General features: G+C 48.8%; 1 protein-coding gene and 1 pseudogene across 1 annotated transcript in view; one reads left to right on the top strand and one right to left on the bottom strand.

Annotated features, from left to right (window-relative positions):
• LOC129329146 (uncharacterized) overlaps positions 1-26,129 on the bottom strand; it is a 134,285-nt gene that overhangs the window by 60,887 nt on the left and 47,269 nt on the right. The gene's annotated exons all lie outside the window — the stretch shown is intronic.
• LOC129327016 (zinc finger protein 845-like) overlaps positions 1-26,129 on the top strand; it is a 42,070-nt pseudogene that overhangs the window by 3,140 nt on the left and 12,801 nt on the right.

Genomic DNA, 26,129 nt, shown 5'->3' on the forward strand with positions numbered 1-26,129 from the left:
ATTGGTAAAAATCACCCCATGCATGGTCCAGATCAAAGTTTTCCTGTCACCTTTCTCTCCTAGGCAGTGGGAAAGCATTGGTGTCACGTTCAGGATCGTGCCCTCTTAGGGGCAGAAAGGAAACAGCAACTATGCAGGTGTCTCAGGTAAAGGAAGGCATCGCCAGGAGAGAAGCTTGGGTACCTCCTTCTTTGCGGTGGGGTTGGCATGCTCTGTCTAGCTCCTGATAATGGCCAAGCTACAGCATTCTGCACCAATAACATTACAAAACATGACAAAACACGCAAAAGCAAAATACAGAGCAATAAATAGGTGTATCTCAACGATCTAGAACGCATAGGATAAATTAAATAGATGAGCCTGTACAACTTCAATTATAGTCAACAGAATGAAACGCATTTTAACAACATTTTTTCAAAAACCACCGTTGCCAAATATTTTGCAACTGATGGGAGTTTTTTCTGGATCAAAGTCTGCAGACGGTAAAGATACCACCCAGTAATCAGTATGAACCTGGTATTTAGACAAAACAGGTCACATTATAACAAAAGGTTATACTGGCTCTGTAACACCAGAGACACAACCACAGAAGCGGTCTGAAAATGAGATTTTAGCGAATCGACCTCTCAGTTCTGCCATCAGGACAACATTTAATTTGGCAAGCATGAAATCACGGGTATGACTAGAGATTGTAAGAAATCTGAAATATGAGGAGAGAGTCATAGAGGAAGGAATCCCTAATGCAAAAGTGGAGCATACCCGCTTTGCCCGGGTTCGAGTCCTGGCACGGTCAAGATCAAGCACCCTCATCCTGATCAACTTTGATGCTTCTTGGCAGTCAAACATCTTCCCTGGATCTCGCAAAGATGATAGAGGGGTTCTCTGGGGAGGGGGTTACATAGACAGTGAAGCACCGGGGCATAGCCACCACCTTTGGGGCCAGCAGACTATACAGCCTATACATAGCCTAAGACATCCAGTAAGATATGCAACAGCCACGGGATTACATCATTAGAAGGCAGCGCAAACCAAAAATGGAATACAAACGTAGAAAACCAGGCAGCAGAAGGAAGGGAAACACTGCCGTGGGCTGCAGTCCAGTTCCTTCGTAATGCCACCCTCCTGATCCATCCTGTTATCCTGCACCCCCGTACCTTCACCAAAGCACCCTCCAGGACATTTCTGTGGGTGTGTTTGGCGGGGGCAGGAGTTATTTCTCCCCTTCTTCCAGGGATTTGTGGCCTTTGAGGAGATTGCCGTCTATTTCACCGAGAGCGAATGGGCCCTGCTGGACCCAACCCAAAGAGCCCTGTACAAGGAGGTCATGCTGGAGAATTACGGGATCGTGGCCTCTCTGGGTAAGGCTTCCTCTTTGCCCTTGGCCGATAGGGGCTGAAGGTCGAAATTGCTATCCTGATGTTCCCACAGAGGTTGTCGCTTCCCTTACTGGCTTCACAACTGACACAGCCAGTGTGCAAATGTTGGTTCAGGCTAAGGGGGTTACGCAGTTTATGAAGTTTTAGAACACCTCTGGTTCCCAATCAAGCGTGGCTGTGCAGAGATTCCCATTCTCCCTAGTGATCCTGCCCTGCAAATGTCCTGCTCCTTCGGGATCCAGAAGTGTCCTGAGAGCTTCACTGAGGCTGTGCAAAACTGCTGGGGGGTGGGTGGTGGGTGGGAGGAGGCCCCAGAGGGAGCTGCAGCCCCTCAATGCTGTCCAGCCCCAGGTTTCTGCTGTCAACTTGTTCAGGGCTCGGTAGAGAAGTAAATGGGGACTGGACGTGGAGAACGTGATCCACAGGTCACCTTGATGGCCTCCTCTGAAGGAGGAGGATGGAGATCACGCAGGTGGAGTTCATTTTTATCTGTTGAGAAGATGTGGCCGAAATCCCAACATCTGGCCTTGCTTTCCCACTGCCCTTCCCAACAGGCTTGTGAGTCCAAGCGTCCTCAGCAGTGGGCGCGAGAGTCATGAAGGCCAAGCGGATCCTCCTGGGGCCGCACAGCCCCATCGTACTTTTGGGCAGGAAATGATCCGTTCTTGTCTCTCTGCCCTCTTGGCGTTTGGGACGATCGTTTTATTTAATTTATATTCTTTCTTTATAGTCCGCCTGTTTCATCAAGACTCAAGGTGGATCCAGTCGCACTAACAAATAATTTGTTCAGGAATGCCTAAACATTTTATAGCTATAAGAAATTGTTTTTCTTGAAAGGCGTTCCCAAACCAGAACTGATCTCCAGGTTGGAAGAAGAGGAAGATCCGTTTGTCCACAGTGCTGAGGAGAAGGAGAGATCATCTAGTAGGTGCTCCTGTGTTTTGCTTACAGAACTGGTGGATTTTATCATTTGTTTTCATTTCACCCAAAAACCATCAATTCCCCCGGATGCTGCAAGTTCTCCTGGCGAGCGTCTTAGATGCCTTGCAAGAACTTTGCATATCCTCTTGGAAGCGCATCAAAGATCCCCCACCCCAGATTTCCGTTCTTTTCTGGAGAGTTTAGATGGCCTGTGACGGCTGAAATGGGCCCATCCCATAGTGCCAGACGCACTTTCTGTGAGAGAAATGCTTGAATGATGGGTTGCTTTTCTCTCTACGGTGGGGGAAATATTCTGTCACTGGTAGGTGTCTGAGAACATAGCAAGATAAGAATCTGCCCTGGAACTGTGTGTGTCGTTGTCGTCGCCTGTGACTGTAAATGGCCCCCCATCATCGGATGTAGAGTTCTGGGTATCCCAGGCATCCAAAACAAGCTCTCCAAATTTCTCTGTTTTTGAATCTTTAAAGCTGTAAAGGGTCTGGGACCAGGACAGCAGGCTGTTTCTTAAAAATTTGGCAGGTGTGTTAATGAGTAGCTTGTATTGTTGGTGGAATACTCCTGTGCTTCATGGCACCGTTTGCACATACAGCTGTATTACGTCTTTCATCTTTAGTGCTGTGGACATTTTTGTGCAGCTTTGTACTTGTATTTTAAATATTTATATTGTATTGTGTTTTAACTGCAAATTTTAATGTGCAAAAATGTAATCCGCCCTGAGCCTGCCAGTGTGGGGAAGGTGGAATAGATATTGAAACAAACAAACAAACAAAGGTTGGTTATTTCATATTTATGATGATGATGTCACTCAGCTAGACAGATGAGTGTCCCACTCAGAGCAGTGAACTAACTCAGTGTTGTTATTATCTCCACAATACAGCTGGGAGCTGGGGCTGAGAGGAGTGGCTTACCCAAGGCCACCTACTGAGCTCATGACAGGAGTGGGATTCAAACCAACGGAATGCTGATTCGCAGCCCAACCACTTAATCACGATGGGTTTTTAGGTTATTTTAGGTTGCACTAGAAAGAACCTCAGGGAAATTCCTTGTAGATTTGTTTTTAAAATGTTACCAATGAAAAGAGGTAAAAGATCTTTTCTCTTTATCAGGCTATTGGGATGGGCCGGTTAAAAATCCTCCGATATTTGTCTTGATTGGAAGTTGTAGGAATAATTGATGTGTATTTTTCTTTCCCAAGTTGCTGCGGCTGATTTCTCCTGGCTAGAAGATCCAATTCTGCGGGGCTCAGAGGAAGGAGTGAGATTGGCAGGTAACCATCAGTTATGTGACAGGATCGCCTTTCTGATATGTTGGGCAAAGAGTTCTCCAGGCAGACATTATTCAGTTTATGAATTGGCAAGTCCTGGCCCAGTATAGATGAATAAATTAGCACAATGGGGCTAGGCAGAAAGGTTGTAGAAGAACTGGCAGGTGATTCTCTTTTTGGAGACTCCTCCAAATTCCAGAATATTATGGGCTGCATGTCTGCATTAGAGGCAGTTTCTGGAGCTGGCCAGCATTGTTAAACATTAGGCAACACTGAGTGCAAATAACCCAGAGACCCTACCAAAGCAAGCAGGGGCAGAAGAGGAAGAGCAACAGCTAGGGTGAAGAGCTTCCTCCATTCCTCCTTGCCTGGTGAGCCTGGGCTGGAATGCAAATGGCAAGTATTCTACTCATGTCTGCAACTCTTTCCCTAAAGACAATGAGAATGCAGAATGGGAAATGTTCACTTGCCTGTGTTCCCCGTCACAACCAGCTATAGATATAGGCCTGCCGTATACTACAGATTTCAAAGTTTAATGGGGACTGTAATGTGTGGATCTCTCGAGTTTGCTAGAGTAGGTTTAAATGAGGGTGTGAGGAAGAAATCAAATGATGTGTCCTGAAGCGGATCACTGTTGAGATATCCTCTAGTCAAAATTCAGCTAGATTGATTGAGCTCTCCAGAAAAGAGCAAGAAAAGGGGGGCAGATCTTGGAGGAGAATACGGGTTATTGGGCAAAGAAAGTGTGAGCAGTTAAAGGAATCTGTGGCTGCAAAAAAATTGGAATAGAGCCCCCAAAGTAGGTGAAACACAGAAAACCAAAAAAACTCGAAGAAAAGGGGGAGAAAGGGATCTACCAAAGATAACTGTGACCGAAAAGTATGGCTAATAAAATCTGCTTTTGGAATTACCTATATATTTGGGTTACCTATACGAAAAGCATTTAATCAGAATACAAAAAGTGTTTAATCTGAACACTTGGACATGCAAACTTTTAGACTGGCTCGTGCCCTTTAATTCTGGCTATGACTGAAGGGGATGGAAGTTGACTATGCAGCAAGAAACCAGTGGATGAGTGAATCTCAGGTATCCAAGGGGAGAAAGGAATAGTTATAATTGGATTTTCAGACTCCCTCAACAATTATTCTTAGTGACCCTTACTATGGCTGCATTTTGGACAAGGCTGTCCTTGGGGTATCAGCTTCCTTATCGCACAATCGGCTGGATTCAAGTTACGATATCTTGGCATATGTCAGCAATATCAATGTTGTGCCATCACAGGTGGGCTGGTGAAGAAGCGAAGAGGGTTTACTGACCATCTAAACATTCCCATTTGTCTATCTCACCCAGTCATGTCATCTTGGACTTGAAGTGGTCCTTGAAGAGCTCGATCAAACACTTCCAAAGAATTCTCTCGAATCTCCAGTACGCGGAGACACCAGAGAAGGAGACCTAGAATTTGAGCATAAAAAGAAAGCTAAGATTTATACTTCACATCATGCTGAGTGCCAGTGACGCTCTGCACAAGGTTGGCTTGCTGATTTGTTGTTCCATTTCTCCCTCAACAGGTTTCTCTCCCTTATTTCCTCAGGTGCTGTGAAGGAAAGAGAGGAAGAACAGCCAAGAAGGAAAACTGAAGGAAGGCGGAAGCGGCGGAAGAAATCCGTTGCTTCTGATGAAGTCGACTTTCCTTCAGCCTCAATCCAAGAAGGTTGTAAAGGCAAGAAAAGGAGAATATTGCAACTGCATTCCAAAAATGTAATATCTAAACCGACAGGAGAGAAACCATATAAATGTTTAGTATGTGGAAAGGGATTTGGGCAGAGTTTTAATGTGGCTGTCCATCAAAGGATCCACACAGGGGAGAAACCCTATAAATGTTCAGTATGTGGGGAAAGCTTCACTCAGACTTCTCACCTGGCTACCCATCGAAAGATCCACACAGGGGAGAAACCCTATAAATGCTCAGTGTGTGGAAAGTGCTTCACTCAGAGTTCTCACCTGGCTGCCCATCGAAAGATCCACACAGGAGAGAAACCCTATAAATGCTCAGTGTGTGGAAAGTGCTTCAATCAGAGTTCTCACCTGGCTGCCCATCAAAAGATCCACACAGGGGAGGAAGCCTATAAATGCTCAGTGTGTGGAAAGTGCTTCACTCGGGGTTCTTGCCTGGCTAACCATCGAAAGATCCACACAGGGGAGAAACTCTATAAATGTTCAGTGTGTGGAAAATGCTTCACTCGGAGTTCTCACCTGGCTGCCCATCAAAAGATCCACACAGGGGAGAAACCCTATAAATGTTCAGTGTGTGGAAAGTGCTTCACTTGGCGTTCTCACCTGGCTGCCCATCAAAAGATCCACACGGGGGAGAAAGCCTATAAATGCTCAGTGTGTGGAAAGTGTTTCACTTGGCGTTCTTCCCTGGCTGCCCATCAAAGGATCCACACAGGGGAGAAACCCTATAAATGTTCAGTGTGTGGAAAATGCTTCACTCGGAGTTCTTACCTGGCTGCCCATCAAAAGATCCACACGGGGGAGGAAGCCTATAAATGCGCAGTGTGTGGAAAGTGCTTCACTCGGAGTTCTTCCCTGGCTACCCATCAAAGGATCCACACAGGGGAGAAACCCTATAAATGTTCAGTGTGTGGAAAATGCTTCACTCGGAGTTGTCACCTGGCTACCCATCGAAAGATCCACACAGGGGAGAAACCCTATAAATGCTCAGTGTGTGGAAAGTGCTTCACTCAGAGTTCTCACCTGGCTACCCATCGAAAGATCCACACAGGGGATCTATGACCACACAGGGGAGAAACCCTATAAATGCTCAGTGTGTGGAAAATGCTTCACTCAGAGTTCTCACCTGGCTGCCCATCAAAAGATCCACACCGGGGTGAAACTTTATAAATGCGCAGAGTGTGGAAACCGTTTCAATCGGCATAATTCCCTTACTTTGCATAGGAAATTACACACAACGGAGATTCAGTGCTCTGAGTGTGGGAAGAGCTTCAGTTGCATATCATACCTTGTTTCCCATGAAATAATCCATACAGGGGAAAAACCATTTAAATGCTCAAAGTGTGGAATGAGCTTCAGGTGTAGCAGATGCCTTACCTCTCATGAAACAATCCACACTGGGGTGAAACCTTATACATGCTCAGAGTGTGGAAAGGGCTTCACTCGGCACCATTCCCTTGCTCTGCATAAGAGAATCCACAAAGGGGACAAACCCTGTGTGTGGGAAAAGCTTCAATCAACGTGATCTTACTTTACATCACAGAATTCACACTGGTGAGAAACCATACAAATGCTATGAGTGTGGAAAGAGCTTCAAGGAGCACTTTAATCTTGTTTGCCATCAAAGACTCCACACTGGGGAAAAACCATTTAAATGTATTGAATGTGGAAAGAACTTCAGTCATAGTACATCTCTGTCTTCTCATCTGCATAGCCACAGAAAGGGAAACTATTGAAAGCTCTGAATGTGGATATAGAATGCACACCAGGAGAAATGTTATTACCATTATCAGTGCTCAGAATTATCAGCCAGAATACAAACCTTGTTTTTCATATATATATATATATGCATTCTATATGCATATGCATATATATATATATATATATATATATATATATATATATATATATATATATATGCATTCTATATCCACACTAGCAACAAAGCCCGTTGTGGAAAAAAATTCAATGGGCTCTAGAAAGGGGAGGGTGGATAGGCAGGCATTCCCTCCTTCTCCATCACTGATCCTGACCGGTGAGGGAGGAAGTGGGCATTGCCACCTGCTCCACGCGTGACCTTGGCCACATGAAGAGGGTGGGCTTCACTACCTAGTCCACACCTGATACAGGCTGGGTAAAGGGGAGCAGGCATTGCGATATGCTCCAGTCCTGATCCCTGCTGGGTGAAGGGAAAACGGGCATTGCTTCCTGCTCCATACCTAATCTTGGTCATGTGAATGGGTGGGGGGCTTTGCTACCTGCTCCACACCTGATACAGGCTGGGTAAAGGGGGCAGGCATTGCCGCCCACTCTGCTCCTGATCACAGATGGGTGAAGGTGCGAAGCGGGCATTGCTACCTGCTCCACTCCTAATCCCAATTGGGTTATGGCAGGGGGTCGGGCATTTACCACGTGTTTCGCTCCTGATCCCAGCTAGCGGAAGTGGGAGTGGACATTGCCACCTGCTCCACTCCTAATACCGGCTGTGTTAAGGCGGGGGGTGAGCATTGCCACCTTCTCCACTCCTTATACCAGCTGGCTTAAGGTGGCGCTGGGCATGACCACCTGCTCAATGACTTATTCCAGTAGATTGAAAGGGGTGGGCATTTTCCCCTGCTCTGCTCCTTATCCAGGCTGGAAAGGGAAGAAGGGCATTGCCTCCTGCTCTGTGCCTGATCCTAGCCAGGTGAAAGCATGGGGTGGGCATTGCCACCTGCTCCACTCCTGATCTAAACTGGGTGATGGGCGGGGCGGGCACTGCCACCTGCTCTGCTCCTGATCCCAGCAAGGTGTAGGGGGGCATACATTGCCATCTGCTCTGCTCCTGATCCCATCTGGTGAAGGGGGCGGTCATTTCCACTAGCTCTGCTACTAATACCAACTGGGTTATGGTGGGGTGTGGGCATTGCCACCTACTCCACTACTACTGCCAGCTGTGTTAAGGTGAGGGGTGGGCATTGCCACCTACTCTGCTCCTAAACCAGATGGGTGAAGGGGATGCGGGTACTGCCACTTGCTCTGCTCCGGATTCTGGCAGGTTAAAGGGGGATGGGCATTGCTGCCTGCTTGGCGCCTGATCCCAGCTGGGTGAAGTGGGGCAGGCATTGCCTTCTGCTATTCTTGCTTTCAGCTGGATGAAGGGAAGTGGGCATTGCCACCTGCTCTGCTCCTAATACCAGATGGGTGAAGATGGCATGCGGGCATTGCTACCTGCTCCAATCCTGATCCCAGATGGCTGAAGGGTAACAATACCCGCTCCTCCTAATACCAGCTGGGTTAAGGTGGTGGTGGGTATTACCACCTGCTCCACTCCTAATATTAGCTGGGTTAAGGTGGGGGAGTGGGTATTGCCAACTGTTCCGCTCCTAATACCAGCTGGGTGAAGACAGGGATTGGGCATTGCCACCTGCTCTGCTCCTAATACCAGCTGGATTAAGGCATTAGAGAGGCATTGCCACCTTCTCCACTCCTAATACCAGCTGGGTTAAGGCGGGGATGGGCATTGCCACCTGCTCCGCTCCTAATATTAGCTGGGTTAAGGTGGGGGGTGAGTATTGCCACCTGTTCCGCTCCTAATACCAGCTGGGTGAAAGCGGTGGGCTGGTATTGCCACCTGTTCCCAGCCTAGCCTTTCTGCCATGGATTGTTTTCTGGAGGACATGGTGCCTTGCCTGGGCTTCTGCAGCAGGCCCTCTGTTGGTGCACCGGGGTATAAAGTCTGAAACACGCTTACTCAATTATATAGTAGGATATGTGTATATTCTCAGAATACGGCAAGAACGTCAGACCCAATATCCAAGTAGCCATCCCAGTTTGCAAGCTTAGAAATGCTCTGAATGTGCCAAGGATTTTTTTATTGATTTCTTTTTTTCCCCTTAGGAAATCCAAGCATAAGGTGAACTAGTGATATGCTTAGAATGTTGTTATAATAGTCTGGCACTGTATGTTTTGTTCAAAAGCCAAGCATCTATGCACATCCTTATCTTTAATCCAGAAAAGTCTATATAGCACATTGCTTTTAGAAAAAAAGAAAAGTTAATATACCAAGTGTTGTATTCCTGTATAGGTGAGACCAGCCTATTTTTCTATCCTAGAATCCATTTTCTTTAAGTATGGAAAGAGCCAGACTATTTTGCTTGATGACATATTCTGAACGGGAAGGGGCAAAGTGTTTGCTTTTGCTGTTTGCATTAGCCAGTGTACAGAAGCAAAAATCGATAGCAGGTCAGTATCTTGTCAGTCGGCCAGAACCTGATCACACTCAGTGTCACAGAAACCTAGCAGAAAAGGAGGGGCTGAAAGGCCAAAGAAACCCAGAGGCTTATTTCAGTTTTTCCTCTTTTAAGATTCAAAGACGTTAAAACACAGTAATTCTTACATTTATTCTTATGCCTAAAGAAGGAAGACACTATGCACACACTAACAATCATGAGAACACAATTAAAGAAAGGAACATGAGGAAAATCCACAGCAAGAGAGATTCTTTTAAAGAGTTTTTGGTTTTAGAAAAAGAATCACTGACTGACCGATTTCAGGCTTAGCTCAAACCATTCAGAGACACTCAGAGACACTGTCTTGGCTGTAACGTCACACTGACACTAATCACATGATTGCATTACTGGAAAACATACACACATGCATGCATATATCCATATATTCACAGCTCAATCAATCTCACTATATCTCTACATGAAATAACTCAGCAATCACTATGCATATATCAATCACATAGGCCTCAATCATAAGGAACCAAAGATAGATATACTGAACCAAACAAAATGGAGTCTAAATGAACTTTGAATGGAGACATGGCAATAAGCTAAGATCCAGGGGATTTTCGCTGATACATGATATTCATATGAGTAATGATAGCAAATACTAAGGGATCAGAGTGACCTGACCGTTTTACAGATGTCACGATCTCAGCGCAAAATCTGCAAATGCTGCAATTTTTAGGTGATTTCCAATGCCAGGAATGACTCTGAAGAATCTCATTGGTGAATTTGAATGGGTTGATGTGAGCCAAAACTGTATAAAAATGAGCAAGAAAACCATGGAGTCTAAGAAGCTGGGAGGAGAGAAAGGAAGGAACACCTCCTTGCTATCTCTCTCCTTTTCCTTTTAGGTTGGCAAGGTGCTCACCCATTCTTTCCATCAACGAGAATCTCTGGGACATCTCCAGGATTGGTAAGATGATTCACTATGTCTTGTCCTTGCTGTATTGATGATCAAGCTATTGCTATGCTAAGACCATGCTGTACCACGATACTTAGAGTCTATGTAACCTATGCAGAATGATTTAAATAAAACTTACTGAAATTTATGTCCAGGCCTGTGTTGTATCCTTGCTCTCTTCTCATTTGGGAAACTCTGATTCAGTTGGAGATATATCAAAGATTCCCCCCCTCTTGCATGGTAAACTGTTGGCTAAAGAGCAAAGCTAACACAAGGAAAAGATTATCATTCCTGAATTTAGAAGAACAATGAACACATTTGTAAGGATCAGGCTCTTATACCACCTACTATAGAATGCTAAGTTTGAAACTTTGGTTCAGGCCTCTTTGCTGGAAAGTCCCTAGCTCTGTTAACTAACTTCACCTGTGAACTGCTTTCTTCCTGTGACAGAGTGTCCTCAGGCAGGTCAGAGCCTGGTGTTGAGCTCAGCACTAGCTGCACTCCCTAAACTTTCACATGCTGTAATTTCCAGTTAAGTAATTGAGCCCTGATTGGTTCTCACGACTGGGCTGACGCCCCCTTAGATTTCAAAAAGCCTCATTGTTCACCGCTCCATGCCACTGCCAGCAGTCAGTTGGCAGGGATGGACTCTTAGTTAAACTTTAGTAAGATCAACCAACCTTGGAACCAAGTCAGAGAATGTTTAGACAGCTAGCTTGCAGTATTTTAGTTAGTCAGAAGTTTTTTTTAGAACAGCAAGTCTTTGCTTGTTTTCATGCCCTGCCTAAATGATTTTAAGAGAGATTTCTGCTTTGCTCTTGTAATCTTTTTTCTGCTTCTGCTCTTGTAATCTTTTTTTTTTAATAAATGCCAATAATATATTTTACCTGTCTGTGTCCAGTATCGCTTGCCAAGGAGGTACACACACTCAAAGGAAGCCAGGGAGCTTCTCAAATCCATGACCAGAGCTCTTAGTGGCTCCTAGGGGTCTTTAGAGACTTGGACAACCCTCAGGGACAGGAGTGGGAGTCTCTGGGTCGTGAGTGTCATGAAATGAGGCAGGGCAGAAACATCTGGAGGAGATAGCATTTAGCAGATATGGCGATTCAGGACCTTGCAATTCCTGTTGGCTATTCTTTACAGTCCAGTGTGAAAAGACCTCCGTCTCTTTGATTTGGTAGCCCCTTTCTTTTGGACTGGCTTTGGGGGTTCAGAACCACAAACCCACATTCGTTTATCTATTTTGGGATATACATGGGCTGGACTCTGAAAAGTTCCTTTGACTTCGTGTGCGCACATCAGCATGGATTGGATGGTGGCTCCAATACACCAACCTGTACCTGACACAAAGAAGTTGGAAGGTCCTCTTAGCTAGTATTGAGTTGACAGGTTTATTGTTGTGGCCTTAGGCTGTGCTATCCCTACGTATATGCCAACATAAAAAAGTATACCACAGCAAAAGGTTAAAACATTTACATAAGAGAATAAAGTTTAAAACTAAGATGGTAAAAGATAAATACAAAACCATGAAATGATGTGGAATTACAATTTAGCTAAAAATCTTACAAATTAAGAGGTACTAATTTCTTCCTTAGATTCATAGATAAAGAGATAAAAATAGCTACTTTGAGAGTAACAGAAGGGAAAACATCAGCCAACAAAAATTTAATACATTCCGCATCTGAGCCAGAAAAATTTGCAAAATTTTGATTCAGCAATTTATGACAAATGGACCCATAAAAAGGACAATGTAAAACATAGTGTACTTTGTCGTCCAGCTGATTAGGAGTCGACCACAAGGACAGAGACGCTATTCCACGGGTAATTTTGATATCTGCCTTATAAGTACTTGGATGGCATAGTTTGGAAGCTAGCGCCTGTAAATGCCTTTCTAAATGGAGCATTAGAAATAGCAAGAGAAGAATTTATCTCGATCTGGGGATACCACAAAGAACATTTATTGCGCAATCCTATGGCCAGCCCCAACACCGGCGCGGCTGCACAGGCGGAGCAGCGGCGGCACCAGGTCGGATCCTGTGCCAGCAAAGTGCTGCTGCGGCGGCGCCAGCAGCAGCGCAGAGATGCAAATTGGGAGAACCAGAAGGTGTTGTGGGCGGGTTTGATGTGCGGCCGCCGCCAGGCGCAGCCAAAGGGCGCCGTTCCTGACAAGCAGCAGGAGGAGGGGCCAGGAAAGGCACAGCCTATGGGCAGCATGTAATCCCGGCCAGGCCCCAGAGCAGCAGGCAAACTCTGCCCATGCCGGCAGACCGCCTCGGCTCATGCGTTGGACAGGACTCACAGTCGGGATGGAGAGGGGTTGGCGTGGTCTGAGGAGCCTCTCCCCCGTTTGCCCAATGCAGCGCCACGTCCATGGCGGCTGCGTCCAGAGAGGTTGGCATGGGACTGGCAGGCGCCCTGCCATGAGGAATCCAGGGCAGCAGCCAGTCCCGGCAGCAGGGAACAGCCCCCAAGTGGTGCCGAAGGGGAGGCAGACACAGTGGGCCCGCCCCCGTCCCCATCCCAAGGCAAAGACCACAGACACCCGTTGCACTGAAATCAGTCTTTATTATTATACCATCCCACCTCCCCAGCAGATGTGAGGAAGGGGAGGCGTGTAGGAGAGGTATGGTGTCGAGGGACCATGGGGAGGCACAGCTGGGCAGAGCCCATTAGGAAGGACAGGCAGCCAGGAGCCTGTCGATGGCCTGGGCGCTGCCTCGCTACCCGCCCCCCGCCCACCCCCTGTGCCATCCGGCGCCTGTGCAAGTGCATGGTCCCGGCTGCGGCGATAAGGTCACATGGCCCGGCCCCGCCTTGCCGCCCCCGGCCCCCCCAGGACCCTGCCCCCTTGCCTCCAGGAGCTGTATAACACCCTGGGCCGCGGCCCCGCCTGTCCAGCAGAACACCCCACTCCCCCGAAAGGCAGCAGCAGGGCTCACTGGCGAGGCCGGCGGCCGGACCCCCTTGGCCGTCCATGGGCCCAGCCTCTCGCACGCAACTGGGCCCGAGGGAGGGGCGCCTCTGGGGCAGGTGGAGCTGCTGCAGTGGGCGGGGCCGGCGGGTCCAGGATGGCAACGAGCCACCCGAGCAGGGCTTTGGCACGGGCCTGAGAGGCGCAGAGCCCTTCTCCCACCTCCAGTACCACAGCCATGAACTCCCGGCCGCGGTTGTTCGCCTCCTCCCATACGGCGTGCACCTCTAGCCGCTCCCTCTCGATCGCCGCCCACATTGCGGCCAGTGTCGGGGGAAGCCGCTGGGCAGGGCGGGGGCCGCGAGCCCATGCGCCTGGAAGGACCCCCTCCATGGGCCCCTCCCCCTCAGAGGCGGATCCAGGTCCTTCCCGCACACGGCCCCTGGCACCCGGGGGCGGGTGGGCTTGGGGGGAGGCTGCTGAAGCCTGGGACACCTCCTCGAGCGGCTCTGTCGATGAGGTGTCCTGAACCAGCGGAGTCCCAGGGCCACCCTCCACCGACACAGGGAAGCCGAGTGACTGCAGGAGAGCCGCTCCAGCCGCAGAGGTCCTCCTGGAGGGTGGCAGCTCGCACAGCTGGGCAATCACCTCCCCGCCTATCTCCAGGAGCATGGTCCCTGCTGGAGAGAGACGTGGGTGGGAAGAGGGCCCAGGGAGGGACGGGCTGCCACAGGTCACCGAGCCAGGCCAGGCACACCCATCTCAGCCGCGGGCGCAGCCCCCCGTCTTGAGACCGGCCGGTGCCACGAGGGGCCTTGGATGCATGGCCGAGGCCCATGGCCAAGCCGGTCCCTGGCCCCACCAGCAGCAGGGCCGCAGATACATACCGTGCTCCGGATCCATGCCCCCCGACGGGCCCGGTTGAGGCTCCTCGTCGCTGGCAGCAGGGGCTTGCTGCGGCGGTGGAAGGGCCGCCTGTTCCTGGGACTCGCTGTCTGCCAGGAGGGGCACAGACCCTGCTGCCTCTGCCTCCACCCGGCTCGGGTCCGGACCCTCAGGGGCTGTGCCTACCCACGGGAAAGGCCCTGCCACACATGTGCCATGATCCATGCGTTCCCCCCCCCTCGCCTGAATCTGCAAATACTAACCGGGCAGGACCTCGACGCCCAGGCCGCCCACCACCGCCTCTGGGATGACCGCTCGCATGACCGCCTCTGGGCCTGGGAGCCCCTCGTCAAGGGCCTGCTCATAAGTAACCCCTTGAGACATGAGGAGGTGCACTCGTTTGCGCACGGGCCTGAAAGAATCATTCCAGCACTTCATTGCGGAGTGAGCAGTGCGGGGCGTGTTGCCCACCACTGAGACCCTGTCAGCTGCCATCTGCCAGAACGCCCGTGGTCGAGACCGGGACAAGGCGCCCCTGTTCGTGCTCAGGGCGACCTCTGCATTCTCCACCACAAGCCCCAAAAGCAGCGCTCTCTCAACCTCCGTCCAGTCTGCCTGGCGCTGGCTCCCACCACCACTAGTGCTCACAGCAGACATGGGGGCAGTGCCCGCTGGAATGTCCGGTCCCTGAGATAAGTGGTGGGAATCGGCCACCTAGCCATGTGCCCACCCACCCCCTTGGCAAGATGGAGGAGGGCACAGGGGGTGCGGGACCAGGAAGGGCGGCTGGGGTGGCCCATGCAGCGGACAGAGGACCCGCTCCCGAGCGCCACTCACAATGGGCCGCTGAGACTGGTAGGCCTGCTGCTCCCAGGTGGGGGGGGGTTCAGGGGGCTGGAACTTAACCTGCGCTCCTTCCAGGCAGGACCCCGGTCATCCCCGCCTGGTGCCCGCCACTGCCGCCGCGGCTCCCAGCCATCCGGACCAGCCACCTCCTGCCGGCCGTGTTCGTCCGAGCGGCCCTCAGGCGCCGCCGCCTCCGGTTCCAGGCCAGGGTGCCATCCCTGCTCCTGGGCGACATGACCTGCCTGGGCCGCTTTCGCCTGGACAGGGCAGCCATACAGTTGGAGGGGAGGGGGCCGCGGAGGTTGGCTTCCTATGGCCCCAGGGCCCTCGTCCCTGTCAAGGATGCTGCGCTGCTCAGGTGCATCCTTGCTACATGCCAACCCTTGGGCCTGGCCCTAGGGCGTGCCGCGGGACTGGGAATAAAGCTCATCTGCCCATGGACCAGTGTCTGCCTGCAATAATTCAGAGATCTGCCAGCCATATCCTGCTCTGGCACCATGAGCACATGACCAGGCCCGCGCTGACAGCGCATCCCTTCCAAGGGGGGGGGGGTCGAAGGATGCACAAGGACTGGCCAGGGGCCGCTCTGGCATTCCATCCGTATCGCCCTAACGCACCTGCCCTGCCTGGCATGCCACTCTGATCTGGGGTGCTCGTGCAACTTGCCATGGGGGGGGCCTCCCGGGGTCTGGGGTGGCCGCCCAGCCTGCATGGCCCGGCCGGGGGGGGGAAGCACTGTGGCAGCCAGCCGGGGGACCTCGGGATCCCGTGTTGCGGCCACTTTGCGCGGATGGCATGCTCCTCCACTGCCCCTGTGGGCGGGGCCAGCGGCCTCCCCTGCAGGATTGGTGAGCCTGGCAGCCTAGGAGCGGGTCCCACCCCCCGGGAGGGCAACGCAAGTGGCCACGGATGCTGGAAGCAGGAGATGGCGCCGGGCCAGGGCGGAGCCACACGCAGCCTCGGACACATCCCACCCCTCCTCACAACCACGCCGTGTTGGCGCGGGAGGCTGGCAACTACCCCACAGGATTGGATGCGAGGCGGGACGCCACGGGGCGGGGGGTGTTGTGATAACCAATGGGGGTTCCGCTGGCACCCAAGGGGCTGGACCCACTCTGGGAGGCGGCCGCTCATGAGATTGTGTGGCTGCGGCTGCAGCTGCGGCAGGAGCGATCCTCCTCCGGCGCACAGGACCCCCTGCCCGGGATACGGCATCCACCGCTGCTACCCTAGTTTCTTCACTGATGGAGCTAGGGTTCGAGTGAGCGGACCGTTTCCCCTGCCGTCTCCCGCCCCCTTGCAGCAATACCCTCGGCAACCCTCTCGCTGGCTCATCAGGTGCCAGCTGCTCGCCCTACCAGGGATTGATCGCCCTCGGTGACTCCCCCCTCCCCGCTGACGTGCCCTGCCCCAACTCTCTACCTGACGTTACTGTGAGGGGAGGGGGGCGGGGAGGCAGAACAGGGTCTGTCAGATACATTTGTGGCAATGTGCAGGTGGAGATATGTGACGGGAGTGTTGGGGGAGGGGCAGAGGATGGAGTCAGGCTCGCAGACACAGAAGGTAGTTGTTTCACAACCCGTTTTATTGCACTGGAAACAGCAGGCGTGTGTTTAGGCTGACCGGGGAGCCAGAGCATTCCACACAGCCCTCCCTCCCGCTCCGAGGGGCGGGGCTGAGGTGCAGGCCGTGGTGCGAAAGTGCTTCCTGGGCTGCAGCCAACCGTCCGTCAGAGATGTTTGGGGAGGGCGGGACGCGGGAGAGCAGCCATGCCCTGGACGTGCCTGTGGGGGAAAAAGACACATGTGGGCTTTGCCTCATTCCACTGGCGAGGCAAGCCCCTCACTCCGGCATCCAGGAGGATGCACATAGTCGAGGGCAGCAGCAACCAGCTGATGCACGGCAGTCTGGCGAGGATGCACGCGGCCTTGGCAAGCCTTTACCTCTACGGGAGGGAATGAGCTGGTCATAACAAACACCTGGTCACATGTGGTTTTTGGGGCGCCTGCCTCTGCGGTGGCCAGGGGCGGCCATGGTCGCCCCCCCACCCCTGCTGGGCCTCACCCGAAGTGGTGAGTGAGTGGGTGGGTTCAGGTGAATGGGCAGTTTGCACTAATCTGTGGAACGGCCCCCCTCCCCTACCTCCTCCTCACCTGTCAGCGCTCCGTCAGTCATCACCAGGTGGGAACTCCAGCGTCTGGGTACCTACAAGGAAACAGGAGAGGCTGCGGTTGATTTGCAAAGTGTCATTCCCTTCTGTCACAGAAGGGTTAATTTGTTTGTGTTTAGTTAGAAGCAACGAGCTTGCATGAGTCCAGTTAGATGTTGAGTCGTTCTTTCTGTCAGGGTAGAAGGGGGGTTAGCCAGACATTTGCACTTCTTCCCTTTTACAGGACGTCCCCCCACTTTTTCACAAAGTCCCCCGGGTGCATTCCGTGCCTGCTACCGTGAATGCTCTCACCCCCCATTTGGTGTTCAAAGGGGCGACGCCACGCAGCACATGGACGGGGGGGGGGCAGAGCCTCCGGCCAAGTGCTCACTTACCTGGGGGTTTAGGCGGTGCTGGCCGGATGTTTTGTAGGGCACGGTCGCAGATGATTGGGTGCGGAGAGGGGGTCTCATCCACGCCGGGTGCGCACGCTGATTGGTCCCCGGGATGGTTCTCATCCTATGCTCCTTCGGGCCATGGGGGCAGGGCGGGGCGCTCGGTGAGCGGGCCGGTTTTTCGCTGTTCCATGGGCACCTATGGGCTACGCCTTCTTCTGTGACGTAGCTTTTTTGCGCCGCTGTGGGCGTTCCCGTTTCTGGAGGGGCTTAGGGAGCAGACTAACTCCGACCCCGCCCTGTTCCCCGCCCCCCCTGCGCCGGCGTGGGGCTCTACGCCTCTCCGCTGTCGCTGCCCAGCCGCCTGTGGCTTGCGCCGGTGCTGGCCCGCCGGCGGGCCAGCGCCGCGTACCAGTGCGGGCGGAGTGCCACTTACGTGCAAGTTGGACCACTCATTCCCAGGCTTATAGTACCAAAAACAGGATTTTACCAAATGGTCTTTGGTAATGCTATCAAGTTCCTTGTAATATTTTAATAATTTCAAATGGACTCTTGTAATAGAAGGTAGTCTGGCTTCTAGCCTTAATTGTGCAACAGGAATTTCCCACAGGAGACCCAAGATTTTCCTTCAGAAACTGTTCTGAATGATTTCGAGCTGATTAAATATTTTATCATTTCAGCCTCATACAAGAGCTGCATGATATCTTTGCCCTGACATACTTTGAGGGCCTCAGGTATTAACTGGCTACCCTTTGAATAGAAAAAAATTAAAATAGCTCCCAATATATGGTGAACAGTAGATAAATTGGCATTATGGTGTGTCTACCAAGGCAGAGACTCGTGAAATACTATACCCAAATATTTTTTAAAGGAGGCATCATTCCATTTCATGAGCATTGATAGTCCAGGTCATTCTTGAACCTGCACTAACTTTAGAAAGAGATTATAGTCCCAGGACACTGAATTCCAGCTAGCTCCAGTTCTTCCTTCCCATAACATCTCCTCCCGTTGCTGCCGCCTCATTAAAGAGGAAAAAAGAAAACAGGAAAGCTGGGGCAACCTGGGTGACGGAAATTAGCCTGGAAATAATTTCCAGAGTGGCCCATTGCCAAAAACAGCCACTTTAGTTTTATTGTAATTAATTCTTAGTTCTGCTCTATCACAATAATCAGCCAACTTAACTAGCATCGTACTGAGCCCAATTTTGGTGAAAGACATAGGTCAGTCCTTCGTAGGTAGAATCCCCAAGTTTTCCACAGCAAACTCTCAGGTGTATTGGTTGAAGTAACTTTATTAGAGATCCAGCAAGTTCAAGGTGCTCAGACAACAGGATTGGCACAAGTGACATAAATGGGATTGGTCATGTTAGTTATAGGGAATGTTCCCGCCATCAGGATAAGCGCTGTTGAAGTTTTTGGGTGTGAAAGAGCCAGGGGGGTTGTCAGGGAGAAGCTAGGTTTAGGCTAGACAGAACAAAGAATGAAATTATCTCAGTTCCCAAGAAAGATATATTTCGAGCTAGCCGTAGCCAGCCTTCAAAGACACTTCGGGAGGCAGCGGGGAAACTGAAAGTAAATACTTGAGAGATTACCGACTGCCTTAACATCAATAAGAAACCTCATGCCCTTAGAGGACCAGTACAGAACACAGAATACATTCATGGCAGATATGCAGACAGGCATATATGACAACATAATTGCCATATCATCTGCATACAGCAGGACTCAATTTTTTTGAACAGCTGGGGTGGGGGGGGAATGCTGTGATTCCATCGCATGAACAAAATCATCAGTGTAAAAATTAAACAGAAAGTGGGTCAATAGGCAACTCTGCTTAACACCTTTCCTTAAGGGAATAGGATCCATAAGAGAGCAAAGAGAACCCACCTTTACAGTAACTGTGAGATTGGAATGTAGTTCTCTCAGTATCCCAAAAAGCCTTCTGTCGATGTCTGTTTTACCGAGTTTGTCTCATAATCTTGATTGCTCAATTGAGTCAAAGGTAGAAGAGACAAAAGCAATGCAGAGACATCTAGTTTTTGGTGTTTTTCTGGATCAGGGCTTTCAGTGTCATCCAGTGACCAATTGGGCTATGACCCTTACAAAAACCTGCTTTGTTCGGGGTTAAAAAGGTTTGAGTAGAATGTGGTGAGTATATAATTTAGAGGAAATATCCAGAAGGCTAATAGGATGATAATTGGCAGGATCATGTCTATTGCCTTTTTTATAAATAGGAATTACAACACTTTGTTTCCAATTAGAGGGAATAATACTATTTTATAGTCGATTTCTGATAAATGTCTAGCCAGAATTGGGCACCACCAATGAGTGTTTGGCTTGAATACCTCAGGAGGCCCTGGGCGGAGGGGCGGGGAGGTAGTTGTGAATATCCTGCATTGTGCAGGGGGTTAGACTAGATGACTCTAGAGGTCCCTTCCAACCCTATGATTCTACTATCTCCCCCTGGAGCTTTACCTAAGATCAAGGTGTCAATCAGCTGACTACATTCTGAGATGGGTCCCAGATTGGGAAAGAGTCCAAATCCGTAAGTGGATATTCAGGAAATGATTTCTCTGGGTGTTACTGTAAGAAGTAGAAAAATGGGGGGGGGTACTTTTCTACTGGGATAATTACGTCAGTGTTAAAATTTCTAATTTGTGCCTAGAGCTATCAATTCCCAAAACCTCTTATCATTATTTGCATGAGAGAAAGACCCAACTCTTCCCACTGTTATTTACAATACGAGAGTTTTTCCTCTTCAAAAGCTGCTTGTATTGGAAACGAAACTGGGATTAGAGTTGAACTGAATGATTGGACTTAGCTGTTCTAACTCTATTTTGAAGTGTACATAACGTTTGCCTCAACCGAGCCTTTCTTGTATGGCCCTAGTTAGATTGTCTAACTGGTTAAGTAAGGATACAAACAAAGAAATATCATTTGTAAAGATATCGAAAATATCGATGTATTTGGACCTTCACTATTATAGTTTGTCATAGATGAAAGTTTAGTAAGTGCAGAAAGAAGTATAGACTGAGGCAAATTATCACACTCTGATCTATTGTGAACAAACAGATTTCCATGGTATAAGTTTTTGAGTCAACACTTCCTTCGTCAGATGCAAGGAATGGTGATCCCTGAGCTTTTATATCAAAGTCAGAAGGTTTTTTGGGTGGGGGGGAGAGATTGCAAAGAAGGGAGTCAGGATGTAAAGGTACAGTGCTAAATGTAATCAGCTTGTTGAGAGCATGGAAGGAAATGCATAAAATGAATATTTGATGTGTGATAAGAATCCTGTGTCCCTATTTAGCCCGAGGGGGAGGGGTGTTGTCTATTGTTCTGAACTTGTGAATGAGCTTGATTGCTCACATTGCTGAACTACTTCACCTTGATCTGGACAGTTTTCTTCAATCTAAGAGCCAAAACAGGCGAGACGCTGGACACATGAAGGACGCTCATCAGTTTCCCGCAAAGTTCCATGGGAAGTGTAGTAAGAAAGAACCCCTGCCAGGGAGAAGAGGGGGAGAGAATCGCTCTTCTCCCTGGCAGAGATTCTTTCTCTAGACATCTTGTCTTGGCCTCTTGGCTCCCTCTTGCCACTGCCAGCTCCCCTTAAAGCACTTCACAGCCAGAGGAAGTTGAGTGTGCGGGCGGCAGAGTCAGAGGGAACTAGCAGTAGAGATAGGCTTCTTATCTCTCTCGTCCCCACCAGCGTGCTTGGCTCCCTCTGACTGCTGAATGCATTTAGAGGAGCAAGGGGGAGTGCATTGGTGGGGGCGAGAGGAACAAAGAGCCTATCGCCGCGGCCAGCTCCCCCCTCCCCCCACCCTCCTTATGCGCCAACCTCAGATCTCTGGGGATCAACTGTAGCTCTGCTTCCTGACCAATGCATTACAGCAATACCAGATGAAGCAAAAGCCTCAGAGCCAAGCTACAAGTGACGCCTGACACAGGTTGGACACTTGTCAGCTTCCCTCAAGTTTTGATAGGAAATGTAGGCATTCTAGTCTTGCAGCTTGACTCTCCATTTAATTGAAGTTTACAGAGTGGCAGTCTATGGGAGGGAGAACATGCGATCAGGAGGGGAGTGCAGGCATTGGGCTCTCACTGGGCGCCCCCCTTCCCCTCCACTGGGTGTGTGTGGGGGGGGGTTCTGTAAACGTCAATTAAATGGGGAACCAAGCTGTAAGACCAGGACGCCTACATTTCCCATCAAAACTTAAGGGAAGCTGACAAGTGTCCAACCTGTGTCAGGCGTCACTTGTAGCTTGGCTCTCAGAGATCGTCTTTTCCTGGCAAACTGTAGGCAAACTAACAGATGTTAAACCCAACTTTCCTCCCTAATGGGGATCCAAACTGACTGATGTTGTTTTCTCCTCACAACAACCCTGTGAGGTAGATTAGGCTGAAAAGTTTGCCTAGCCCAAGGTCAGTCACCCAGCACCCTTAGATCCAGGACAGGGGACCCTGGGTTCTCTTGACAGGAGAAAAAACTCCCTAGAGGATGCGCTGGTGGTGGTGGTGGGGCTGTCCTGGATCAAAGGCCACCACCCCCTGGGGCATCTTTCCCTTTCTCATGCTAGGGTTGCAAACCTCTAGATGGGGTCAGGGCTGCTAAGAGAGGGGAACTAGGAGAACACAATTCCCTGGGCTGGTCAGTTCTTGAAGAGCCCTGAAGAATTACCCTGCATTCAGTGAATGTGCATGTGTGTTTTAATGTTTTATTCTGTTTTGGTCTCAGTTTCCGGGGACAGAGCAGAGCAATAAGACTGCCTGGTTAGTGCTGTTTGTTGCTCTATTTACAATCAGAGGGGTGTGTGTTTTTTGGAAAGCTCTCCAGAGACTGCAAAGTGCAGGACAGCTGAAGGGCAATAAGGTATTGCTAAGCCCGTCATCCAACCTGGTCTGTCTTCATTCCACTTTACCCACTTCTGAATTATTCTGTTTGTCCCTCTCCTCTTCTGGCCTCCTTCTTTCTCAGCTCTTCCCAGACTGGTGAGTTTTAAAAAAAACATACTTAGAAGAACAGAAAACCATTCATAAAACTAACATCAGGTACCTGAAGAAGTGATCTGTGGCCCATGAAAGCTCACAACCTACCACTAATGTTGTTAGTCTTATAGGTGCTACTAGACTCTTGCTCTTTTCTACTGCTACAGACAGACAAACACGGCTATCCATCTTGATTTAGTTCCAGCTTATATCTAAGTAAATAATACTCTAGCTTATCTATGACCAAATAGCTCCGTGTTCAGGGGGCAATATAGTATTGAATATCAATTCTGGGGGACAACAGTTTGAGGTGGCTGTTGAATTTATTCTCTGCTAGTGCGAAGTGTCTGGTGGTCAGTTGGGAAATAGGACACTGAGAAACCTCCCGTGTGATTCTCCATGATTGATTTTATTCTTATGAAAGGTACAGGGCATGCAGTTATCCTACTCTCATTTTTACAGAGGAGGATAAAAACAAACTGCAGTGTTTTGTTTCAATATTGAGGGAAAGGCATTTTGTTCATGCTCCAAAATATTTTTCTTCCAAGACTCAACCCATACTGAAAAAAAACCTCTTAGACTAAGTGCTGTTTTGATTCTGGCATAAATGGAAATTAGGAAAAAAAAACCCAACTTCGAAAGGGGTGGTCATGTTAGTCTGTTGTGGCAAACCCCAAAAGGAATCTAGTATAAGTGAATGAAAAAAAATAAAAGATATATTATCATTTCAGTTTTCATGGTTAGAATCTATTTCATCAGATGCATGAAGTGAATTCTCAAACGGCAGATGTGCGGGAAAAATGTTAGTAAGGAACAAAAGCAGTTGCAATTCCCATTAAAATGCAAAATGTGAGCCCCCCCCGTTGAATAAAATGGGATTTACTTCTAAGGAAACCTGCTTAGGATTCCTCCAAAAAGATCTAGTCAGTTCTGTACCCCTTGAGCTACTAAGAATCTGTACCTTCAACCTGATCAGGAGAATGCAATGGGCCACTCTGGAAATTATTTTCAGGCTAATTTCCGTCACCCAGGTTGCCCCTGCTTTCCTGTTTTCTTTTTTCCTCTTTAATGAGGGGGCAGCAACGGGAGGAGATGTTATGGGAAGGAAGAACTGGAGCTAGCTGGATTTCAGCGTCCTGGGACTAGAATCTCTTTCTAAAGTTAGTGCAGGTTCAAGAATGACCCTTTTGCTCACCTGCCTCCTCTCCCTGGATGATAAAACCGACTTTTCTCATCTCCCCAGTCCCCCCCTCCATGCATTAAGCATCCTTAGGTTGTTTAAGATGTTTGTTTGTTTGAGGTTAGTATATTTTTGAAGCCTTTTTGCAGTTTACTCCCCTTTGAGAGAGACCAGTGTCTCACTTAATTCAATTCCCAGGTAACTTGTGTCTTATCTCTGATAGTACACATCAGCATTCTGGCTCGGTCCCTGGGCCCATGTTGTTTGTCTATAATGTTTGTTTGGTTCTGTATTCTATAGCAATGTTCACACTGCAAATCATATTCATCATATTCTGTAATAATTTAATTTAATTTATTGGATTTATACTCCGCCCTCCCCACAACAGCGGGCTCAGGGCGGATCACAATACAACTTAAAACACATTACACATTGTTAAAATTATAAAATACTACATTCTATCATTAAAATTACATCTATATAAATACACATATGAAACAGGGAGACATAGCAGCACACAATTTAGACGATCCATAAAGCAGTTTTTCCCAGAACAGCATGTGAGAGATGCAACTTGGTTAGCTTGGTTGCTAGCCAACAGTTTACCGTGCGAAAGGGGAGGATCTTTGATATATCTTCAACTGAGTCAGATTTTCCCAAATGAGAAGAGAGCAAGGATACAACACAGGCCTGGACATAAATTTCAGTAAGTTTTATTTAAATCATTCTGCATAGGTTACATAGACTTTTAGTATCGTGGTACAGCATGGTCTTAGCATAGCAATAGCTTGATCAACAATACAACAAGAGCAAGGCATAGTAAATCATCTTACCAATCCTGGAGATGTCCCAGAGATTCTCGTTGATGGAAAGAATGGGAGAGCGCTTTGCCAATCTGAAAGGGAAAGGAGAGAGATAGCAAGGAGGTATTCCTTCCTTTCTCTCCTCCCAGCTTCTTAGACTCCATGGTTTTCTTGCTCGTTTTTATACCGTTTTGGCTTACATCAACCCATTCAAATTCACCAATGAGATTCTTCAGAGTCATTCCTGGCACTGGGAATCACCTAAAAATTGCAGCATTTGCAGATTTTGCGCTGAGATCGTGACATCTGTAAAACGGTCAGGTCATTCTGATCCCTTAGTATTCTCTATCATTACTCATATGAATATCATGTATCAGCAAAAATCCCCTAGATCTTAGCTTATTGCCACGTTTCCATTCAAAGTTCATTTAGACTCCATTTTGTTTGGTTCAGTATATCCTTAGAGCCAAAACACACGTTAAGAAATACCTAGGTTCAGCACGTGTTCTCTTACCTCAAGGTTTGCCGGGATCTGTAGGTGTCCTGGAAGCTTAAAGTAGGCGTCCTGGAAGCTTAAAGATCTGTAGGGGTCCTGGAAGCTTAAAGTCCTGGAAGCTTAAAGGATCTGTAAGCGTCCTGGAAGCTTAAAGGCGTCCTGGAAACTTAAAGCTTAAAATACAGGCGCCTGTATTTCCCTTCCCCTTTTTGCTGCTCTGTAAATGCTAAACTTTAAGCTTCCAGGACGCCTACAGATCCCGGCAAACCTTGAGGTAAGAGAACATGTGCTGAACCTAGGTATTTCTTAACGTCTGTTTTGGCTCTCAGTCCCTTCTGATTAAGGCCTATGTGATTGATATATGCATAGTGATTGCTGAGTTATTTCATGTAGAGATATAGTGAGATTGATTGAGCTGTGAATATATGGGTATATGCATGCATGTATATGTGTTTCCAGCAAAACAATCATGTGGTTAGTGTCGGCGTGACGTTATAGTCAAGGCAGTGTTTCTCAGTGACTTGAACTAGTATTTCTGAATGGTCTGAACTAAGTCTGCAATTGGTCAGTCAGTGTTTCTTCCTTTAAAACCAAAAGCTCTTTAAAAGAATCTCTCTTGCTGTGGATTTTCCTCATGTTCCCTCTTTAATTGTGTTCTCATGATTGCTAGTGTGCGCACAGTGTTTTCCTTCTTCTTTAGACATAAGAGTAGATGTATGAATTACTGTGTTTTAACGTCTTTGAATCTTAAAAGAGAGAAAAGTTATCCGTTTAAAGTAAGCCTCTGAGTTTATTGTCTGTCAGCCCCTCCTTTTCTGCTAGGTTCCTGTGACACTGAGCATGATCAGGTTCTGGCCGACTGACAAGATACTGACCTGCTATCGATTTTTGCTTCTGTACACTGGCTAATGCAAACAGCAAAAGCAAACACTTCGTCCTTTCCTGTTCAGAATATGTCATTTTGGAATCCGTCCCAAATGAGCAT

This window comes from Eublepharis macularius, chromosome 4 (assembly GCF_028583425.1).
Source record: "Eublepharis macularius isolate TG4126 chromosome 4, MPM_Emac_v1.0, whole genome shotgun sequence".
Taxonomy (NCBI): domain Eukaryota; kingdom Metazoa; phylum Chordata; class Lepidosauria; order Squamata; family Eublepharidae; genus Eublepharis; species Eublepharis macularius.